We start from the raw sequence: 10253 nt of genomic DNA, 5'->3' as shown, positions 1-10253 counted from the left end.
TTCGGAAAAGGAGTATCATCGCCACCGAATATTCACACATCCGATACTGCATCATCTCAAGGAACTTCAAGGAATGTCGTATCCAGACCAGACCCGGAACCTCTACCTGGACCGTCTTGGAGAGAGGACCCCTTACCGACAGTTGAACAGTCACCTCAGAATATTTCTGAATCACATAGAAGAGGTAAGAAAAGAAAACGTGATACAATACCTCGTGAACACATAGGAAATATATTGTTACACAATATTCAGGAACGTGAATACCCTAAATTTCGTTCCAAGGGACAACGTGTGGAATTCAGTTTCTCACATCCTCCAGAAAATGTTGACCCTCACAGTTGGATTCGTCAAGGTGTTGAAAACCTTCTCACCTATGTGAAAAAGAATGCTAAGGACGGAGATAAAATAGGTTTAACACTATCTAACATATCCGACCCAAATGTAAAAGATATTTATATCGGATGGCATAGAAGTGATCAGTTACATAGTGATATGGTATGGACTGTTATGCATAAAATACTACAAAGTGCAAAAAACATTTTCAAGTACAGACCGTCTAATTTTACGGGCTGACCGTGTTGATATACCTGTCGGAGGAGGAGGAGACGGTAAGCGTGCCTATTGCTTACCAAATTATATCCTAAGTACACTGAAGAGAAGTGTTGTCAGTGTACCAAATAGAAAACAACCTCTTTGTTTAGCTGAAGCTTTGGTTATAGGGAAAGCCTATGTAGATAAAGATCCATCGTATACACAATACAGAAAAAATAGAAATCTTCTTAGACCTGTTTTTGAACTAATGCGAAAGGCAGATGTAAATCTAACAGACAATACGTGTGTCGGAAGTGGAATTCCTGAACTCAAAAAATTTCAGCAAGTTCTTACAGAATATAAAATCACTGTGTACAATAACCTTCGTGATGTTAAAGATATTCTTTTTGAAGGAGAGGTCGAGAATGTCTCCAAATACATATATCTTCTATACGACAGTACTCGGCAGCATTACGATGCTATTGTGAACCGTGTTGGAGCTTTTGCAGCAAAACAGGAATGCCAGGGATGTAACGAACTTATATTTTGTAAACCACATATTCATCAGTGCAAACAAATGTGTTCCATGTGCCGCACAATCCCTCCATGCGTACCTGAAACAGGAGTTTATAAAACATGTCAAACATGTCACATGATTTTCAAAAATGAGAAATGTTTTACAAATCATGTTTCTACACTATTTCGAAACGGTACAGTATGTAGTGAAATCCAACAGTGTCCTCGATGTTTTAGAATTGTTCTCACAAATAATTCGTATGAGAAAGTACATAGGTGTAACATGAAATACTGTACTGTCTGTAACTGTGTGAAACCTATAAATCATATGTGTTACATGTCCATTCCAAAAGCTAAACAGAATTCGAAATTTCTATTTGTGTTTTATGATTTCGAATGTTATACTGATATTCCGTACTGCGATAAAGAAAAAACTTTTCTTCATGTTCCGAATCTAATCGTGGTACAAACAGCCTGCCATGCATGTCATAACAAAGAGGATTTAACAGTTTCGTGTTCTGTCTGCGGTACAAGACAGTTTATATTCTGGGATGATCCTGTAGAAACATTTCTCTCCTATCTCGAACTGCAACATAAGTTTTCCAATATAACTATTTGTGCACACAATGCACGAGGTTATGATTGCACGTTTATATTGAGAAAAATGTTGGAAAAAGGGATGAAACCTCGTATAATCTTGGATGGAACCAAAATCATTAGTATGACGTACCAAAATCTCTACTTTATCGACAGTCTTAATTATGTTCAAACGAATCTTGCAGGGTTTTCAAAACTGTTCGGTCTTCCAGTGCAGAAAGGATATTATCCGCATTTGTGGAACACATACAAAAATCGAAATTACATAGGACCTACACCTCCTCCTTCTGCATACGGATATGAATATATGAAAACAATTGAAGATCAGACAAATTTCATGTCTTGGTATGATACTGAATGCAAAAAAAATATGCCTTTCAACAACAAAACAGAACTACTCCAATATTGTATTAAAGATGTTACTCTGTTAAGACAAGGATGTCTGAAACTGAGACAGAATTTTCTGGATATATGTAAAATAGATATTTTTAGGAATTGTATCACTATAGCATCAGCGTGTTCATTAATTTACAGACATAAATTTATGCCCGCTGACACTATAGGAATAATTCCTAAAGGAGGTTACCATCATGCAGATAAAATGTCAAAATTTGCGTTGAAATGGCTGACCTATGTTGAAGAACAAAATCACATAATACTTCTCCACGGCGGACGTACTCGTGAAAAATATGTTTTAGGAGGACGTTATAAAGTAGATGGATATCACGAGGAGACAAATACAGTGTACGAAGCGCTTGGTTGCTTCTGGCACGGCTGCAGACGATGCATATCAACAAACAGGGATATGTATCCTAAAGATATCACGGAAGATGAAAACACCCAGGAAAATGATGGTCAAACCAATAGTGACATGCTAAACACTGCAGCTTTTAGATACGAAACAACATGTCGTAAACTTGCAGCTTTACGTTCTGAAGGTTACCATGTTGTCACAATGTGGGAATGCGATTTTGATAGAATATTAAAAACTGATCCTGAACTCGATAGACATCTATCTACACACCCTATTGTCTGCTGTATTCCTTTAAATCCGAGAGATGCCTTATATGGCGGAAGAGTTGAAACAGTCAGAACTTATTACAGAATCAAAGAAAATGAGAAATTACAATACAACGATTTTACAAGTTTGTACCCTTATGTGAACAAATATTGTACCTATCCTGTAAGGCATCCTACCATATTTTTAGGAAATTCTATTCCTCCAGTCGATGAAGTTTTAAACATGGAAGGACTTGTTAAATGTACAATTCTACCCCCTACAACCCTTCTCCACCCTGTTTTACCCTCCAAAATAAATGGAAAACTGATGTTTGTATTATGTAAAGAATGTGCTATCACACTAAAATGTGAAGGTATTTGTGAACATTCAGATGAACAGCGTGCACTTTCAGGAACTTTTGGGTTATCGCAGAAGTACGTAAAGCTTGCAGTTTAGGTTACAGAATGTTGGAGATGTCGGAAGTGTGGAAATATGAAACATCTATGTACAATCCTGTTACACAAACTGGAGGACTGTTTGCTGAGTATGTCAACACATTTTTGAAAATAAAACAGGAAGCCAGTGGGTGGCCTACTTGGTGTCAAAACAGAATGGATAAAGAAAAATACCTACAGGACTATTTTGATAAAGAGGGGATTCTATTGGAGGAAGACAATATTGAGATCAATCCTGGAAAACGTACTTTGGCTAAACTTTGTCTTAATTCTTTATGGGGCAAATTTTGTCAACGAGATAACCTTTCCCAAACATCTATTATCAAGGAGTCGAAAGATTTCCTCGATAAAATGACTGATCCTAATATAATTATCGGAGGAGTTATATTTATCAATCAGGATACTGTTATAGTAAACTGGAAATATGTTGAAGAGGCAATCACCCTGAACAGAAAAGTAAACGTTCCTATTGCAGCTTTTACGACATGTCATGCTCGTTTGAAACTGTATGAACTTCTTGAAAAATTGGATGACAGGGTATGTTATTGTGACACAGATTCGGTGATTTACATAGATAGTCCTGAAATGGAATATCATCCCCGAACAGGTGATAAATTAGGGGATCTCACCGATGAATTAAGTGATTTCGGTCCCGATGCAATTTGTGAAGAGTTTGTCTCAACAGGACCAAAAAGTTACAGTATGAAAATTAAAAAACCTCTTTCTGAACCCCAATATATCTGTAAAGTTAAAGGGATCACTTTAAACACTTCCACATCAAAATTGGTCAACTTTGATACTATGTGTGATATGATGAACAATGAAAAATCTGACGTTACAGTAGAAAATATCTTTAGAATTAGAAGAACAAAACAGTTTCAAGTTATCAGTACAAATGAAAAGAAATTGTTTCAGCCAGTATTAATGAAACGTTTTTTTGACCACCGACATTTATCATCTCCTTTCGGATACCGTACAGATTAGGTTATAAATATGTCTGTAATCCTAATCTGTAATATGTATTGTAATAGGTTTTAGGTCCAAAGTTCAAATTTTTGTTTCAGTATTTTTTATATTGTATACTTGTATTATATAATCTTGTACAAAATAAATATAAAATGTAGTAATAGTCTGGTAAACCGTCATTTTCTTTCAAGTTCCTGGATACAAATCTGTAAAATTTTTGCTTAATATAAAATGTTTCCTAAACTTATCCATCCTTTTACAATGATGGTTTGTGGAGCATCAGGAAATGGAAAAACTACTTTTGTAACAAAACTTGTCAATTCTATTTTTTCTTTTGTCGAAAAACCTGTTAAAAAAATAGTGTGGTGTTACGATCAGGAAAATAGTATCCCAAAAAATATTGGTGATGTGGAATATCATAAAGGAATTGTTAATTGGCAATCATGGAACGGAAAAACTCCTACCCTTATAGTGCTAGATGATCTTATGATGGTTGCTGAAGGAGAAAAAGTTGCAGATCTTTTTACGAAAGGTAGTCACCACAAAAATATTTCAGTTGTTTTTATAACACAGAATCTTTTTCACCAAGGAAAAAATTGTAGAGATATTTCTTTGAACGTAAAACATTTTGTTATATTTAAAAATCCACGAGATATGAACCAATTTACTGTTTTTGCACGACAACTTCAACCTCATCGCATGAAGGAACTTGAAAAAGTATATATAGATGCAACAATAGAACCTCACAGTTATTTGTATATTGATCTTTCCCAGTCAACACCGGATCCTTTACGTTATCAAACAGATATTTTTAATACAGATCATTCAACCATATATCTTCCTCAGGAATGCCTGAAACCTCGAGATGAAGAAAACGAGGAAGAGACGTACCAACTTACGTTCTAAACAGAATATTTCTTTTAAAACACATTCACCTTTTTTGCACATATTGAAAAATTCCCCAACAAAAGTTCGTAAAACATTATTGAAAAGTGCTCCCAAAAAAACAATCCGTTTTATCAGTGAATGTTGTCTGAATGTTTTAAAAGGCAATATAAAACTTCGGCCGTCTGTAAAGCATCGTCTAACACCTTACAAAACTGTTTTACGTAGACTTGTAAAACCTAAAGTAAATATCGAGAAACGAAGAAAAATTCTTGTTCAAAGAGGAGGGTTTCTACCCCTACTTTTAGGATCTCTATTATCAGGTCTTCTCGGAACTCTCATTCCACATTAATAATGACACCTGTTTACAAAAAAATGATTGTTCTTTCACCAGAACAATTGACACGTATTCGCGGTTCCGAACAGTCTATAAATCAAAAATTATCTGTTCTGGATAAAAAAATGAACGAAATTTTTAAAATGAAAAATATACCAGATGACCAAAAATGGCGTCTTTATAGAAAAGAATTGGATGAGTATTTATGGTTGAGTCGAAAATCGAAAGAACCATTAGAGATTCCTATTATCCAGGATAATGGTGATTCTAGTATTTCACCAGGATCAACATATTTTCCTCCAAACCTGGTAGAAACATTACCACGTAATACAAGACAGCAGTTAGAAAATATTATTGATGAGTATCAATCTACAGCCCAACGTCTAATCGAAAAAGATCAGGAAAAAACGCTTCCGGAACCGAGATCTTTAAATTTTTCATCGTCATCATCACCAACGGAGATTCCTGGTCCGTCTCGTAAACGAAAACCTGCGAAAAAAAAGAAGAAAAATGTTGTCTTACGTGTTTCCAGAAAAACTTTACCATTTTTGAGAACACCTGATGCATACAAACTCGTTCCTTTAAGAAAAAGTCGTAGACAGAGAGACCAATCATGGGAGTCCCTAAAGTAAAACATGATAAAATTCTTGCTAGAATATATTATGATCCTCAACACAGAGCCTCATTTTCTTCTGTGGATCGTTTATGGAAAGCTGTACGAGATAGGAATATATCTCGTGATACAGTAAAAAATTGGTTAATGCACCAGGAAACATACACTCTCCACAAAAATGCACGAAAAAGGTTTCCTCGAAACCATTACAATGTATGGAACATAGATATGCTCTGGGAAGCCGATCTTAACGATATGACATCGATACAAAAACATAACGACGGATTTAAATATCTCCTAACAGTGATCGATGTATTTTCAAAATATGCTTATGCATTACCCCTAAAAAATAAAACAAGTAATTCTGTAACCGAAGCTTTCAGAACCATTTTTGAACAAAGCAAAAGAAAACCTGCCACATTACAGACAGATCAAGGAACAGAATTTACGAATTCTGTGTTCCAGAATTTTCTGAAAAATGAACAAGTAGACTTTTCGATCGCAATTAACCACCCTGTAAAAGCAAGTATAGTGGAACGTTTTAACCGAACGTTAAAAGAACGAATGTGGAAATATTTTACAGCAAAACAGACAAGACGTTACATAGATATTTTACCTCAACTTCTTGAAGGTTACAATACTGCAATCCATCGTTCCATAGGAATGGCACCTCAAGATGTAAACGAAACTAATGTTTACACAGTGTGGAAACATCTCAATAGACACAACAACCGTATCTCACACACATTTTCAGATTTGAAAGTTGGGGACATTGTGCGAATTTCTGTTGTTAAAGGACATTTCGAAAAAGGATACGAACAATCGTGGTCACGAGAACTTTTTAAGATTCATTCCGTCGTTCAACGGCAGCCTGTACCTGTTTACATATTGGACGACTTAAATGGTGAACCTGTAAAAGGAACATTTTACAAACAGGAGGTTCAGAAAGTATATTCGAATCCTGACGAAGAGTATAAAATTGATAAAATTTTAAAAACACGAGGTAAAGGTAAAAATTTAGAATACCTTGTTCGTTGGCTGGGTTATCCCTCCAGTTTTGATTCATGGATCAAGGCATCATCGCTAAAACCGATAGCAAACAACTAAACCTCAATATATATCGAAATATATCACCATTTCGAATCAGTGAGTTCTTCTTGTTCAGTCAGAATGGATGATAATTTCTACATCTACCTCCCATCGTCTTCATCAGAAAAATATTTTTCAAACAACACATTAACTCATTTTACTGTAAAATTGGCAAAACGTATCGATCTGCCTCCAGATTTGTGGGAAGTCGGTTTAGCAGAATTATGTCATTCAACTCTTTATGATAACGTTCTGGAAACAGATTCAGGACAACTAACATTTCCTGTTCGAACATACACAAATGTTGACGACTTGATTTCGTCGATCGTAACTTCCCTTCCCGATAATCGAGAAATACGAAAATCTGTGCTTTACAAATTCTGGCATCTTCTGGCTGACCCGCAATGGAGTTCATTCGAGTCATCTGTTTCTACAGATAACACACTATATATTAACGATCAGCCGTTTTATTTTCCTGCAGCTACTTATACAATAGATGATCTTATTTTTTTCCTGAAAACCAACCCTGCAAATATAGCTATTCCTACTCATCTTCGATTCTATTTTAAAGCTGCCGTATATAAACACTTGTCCGAAACAGGAATGCTCGACCCTGAACCCGATGCCTCTGTTGACAATACAATAACACCGATAGATTTAACAGACGACTATGCTAAATTTCGATATGATATATTAAAATCTATCTACTCTTCGCACGTAATATCTAATAACGTTGTCGATAAAAATCCTTACATATTTGTATATTCAGATATTGTAAAACAACAGTTGGTCGGTGAAGAAATGATACGTCTTTTACGTCTTACTCGAAAACAATGTTCAGAAGTAGATACCACATGTACGATACCTGTAGCTCATCACACATTCAATCCGATTCACTATGTTTCTCTGGATAAAAGTTCTTTTGAAACAATAGAAATTACTTTGAACGATCAAAAAGGAAACTTTTTACCTTTAAGAAACGGTTCCGTTCCTACTATCGCTGTTTTACATTTTCGTAAAAAAACAAAATCCTTTTAAAAAACCGACATAACACTATTTTCTCAGTCTATATTGGTAAACGAATGAGTCATCATGAATTCGCAAGCAGAATATTACACAACCCAAATACATGGAGGAATCGGACCCATTTTTCGTTCTAACAGAATTCAGAAAGGAAGAGGATTAGGTTCTCTTTTTGCTGGACTTTTCAGAATGGTGAAACCTCTTCTCTGGAGTGGTGCAAAAGCTATCGGAAAAGAAGCTTTAAAAACTGGTGCTAATATTGTTACAGATATTGCAACAAGTCAGCAAACCCCGAAAACTATTGTTCGTCAGCGAATACGTGAAGCTGGTCAGAATCTTAAAACTAGAGCACAACAAAAAATTGATTCTCTGACAGGTTCGGGTATAAGAAGAAGAATTGCAAGAAAAAATACCCATTCGGTGTTAAAACGTTCAGGTATCCGTGCTAGAACCTCGAGAATCAAGAAAAAACGTACATCCGTAAAACGTCGAAAAACATCATCGAAATCTAGGAAAACACGTAAAAGAAAAATCAGACAAAATATCAAAGTCAGAGATATTTTTACATCATGATACAGAACAGCACCTGGGTAATTTCACAGTTCGACCTTTTTCAGAAAAAACATACTATTCCGTACAAACCTATTGCTTCCTTTGATAACCAGAATGTAACTTCGTTTCTCGAACCTGTCTATTTTCGTTTACAGCGGCCGTCTGATAATTTTTTTTGCTGGACTCTTCAGAATGATAAAACCTTTTCTCTGGAACGATACAAAAACTATCGAACAAAAAGCTTTAAAAACTGGTGCTAATATTGTTACCGAGATTGCAACAAGTCAGCAGACTCCGAAAACTATTGTTCGTCAGCGAATACGTAAAGCTGGTCAGAATCTTAAAACTAGAGCACTACAAAAATCGATTCTCTGACAGGTTTGGGTATAAGAAGAAGAATTACAAGAAAAAATACTCATTCGATGTTAAAACATTCAGGTACCCGTGTTAGAACCTCGAGGATCAGAAAAATCAAACAGACTATCAAAGTCAAAAATATTTTTACACAATGATGCAGGACAACACGTGTATGATTTCACAGTTCGATCTTTTTCGGAAAAAACCTATTCAACAAAATGTCGAAAAAACCTACACTGTTACCTACAAACCTATTGCATCCATCGATAACCAGAACGTGATGCCATTTCTCATACCTGCAACAGCAACAGATTTTCTGGATCTTGCATCTGTTTATCTTCGTTTACAGGTGGAGATGGTTAAACAAGATGGGAGTCGTATGAGTGCTTTGCCGACCGATAATGCAACCACAAAAAATTGTGGGGTAGTAAATTATCTCCTCAATACTATATTTTCACAATGTAACGTTGCTATCAACGGTATATCTGTAACAAATGCTGACAACAATTATGCATACAAATCGATTTTTGAGGTACTTCTCAATTACGGTACTGATGCTGCAAATACACATCTTACTAATGCTTTATGGTACCTGGACACACCTGGAAACCAAGATAAAATCACAACCAATAACGAAGGTTTCACCACCCGAAAAAAATTTTTCCAGTACGTTCCGTCATCAGGAAATCCTATGGAAGTAACAGCCGAAATGGAACTTATGGGAAAACTCCACATAGATTTTTTCAATCAGCCTAAATATCTACTCAATGGTGTGGAAGTACGTATCGAACTTATCAAGTCACGTGATGCTTTTTATATCTGGGGAGATCAAGATTCACCTAGCGTACAAATAAAAATTTTAAAAGCTGCTCTCGAAATAAATCACGTCATTCCTACTCCTAGCACCAGTTTGGCTATAGACAGAGCACTTTCTTACGCTCCTGCACATTATCCGTTCACAAGAAGTATTATCAAGGCATACTCTTACGTTGCAGGAACGCAGCAGATTTCTATCGACAATGCTTTTCAAGGTCCTTTTCCAAATGTTATTCTTTTTACTATGGTATCCACCGCCAGCTTTCTCGGAGACAGTAAAAAAAATCCGTTCGACTTTAGAAGTTTTAACCTATCTTCTTTCCATCTTGTAAAAAATGGAGAGCTCACACCTTCTGAACCTTTACGAATCAGTACAGGAGGAAATAGCGGTTTAGTAACACGTGCCTACCAAACTCTCTTTTCCGGCACAGGTATCCATCACAATAATTATGGACATCAGATAACAAGGAAGATGTTTGAAAACGGATCATTTTTTCTAATTTACGACATTACACC

This window comes from Lepisma saccharinum, chromosome 5 (genome assembly GCF_977018435.1).
Source record: "Lepisma saccharinum chromosome 5, izLepSacc3.1, whole genome shotgun sequence".
NCBI classification, from domain to species: Eukaryota; Metazoa; Arthropoda; class Insecta; order Zygentoma; family Lepismatidae; genus Lepisma; species Lepisma saccharinum.
This window is presented reverse-complemented; position numbering follows the sequence as displayed.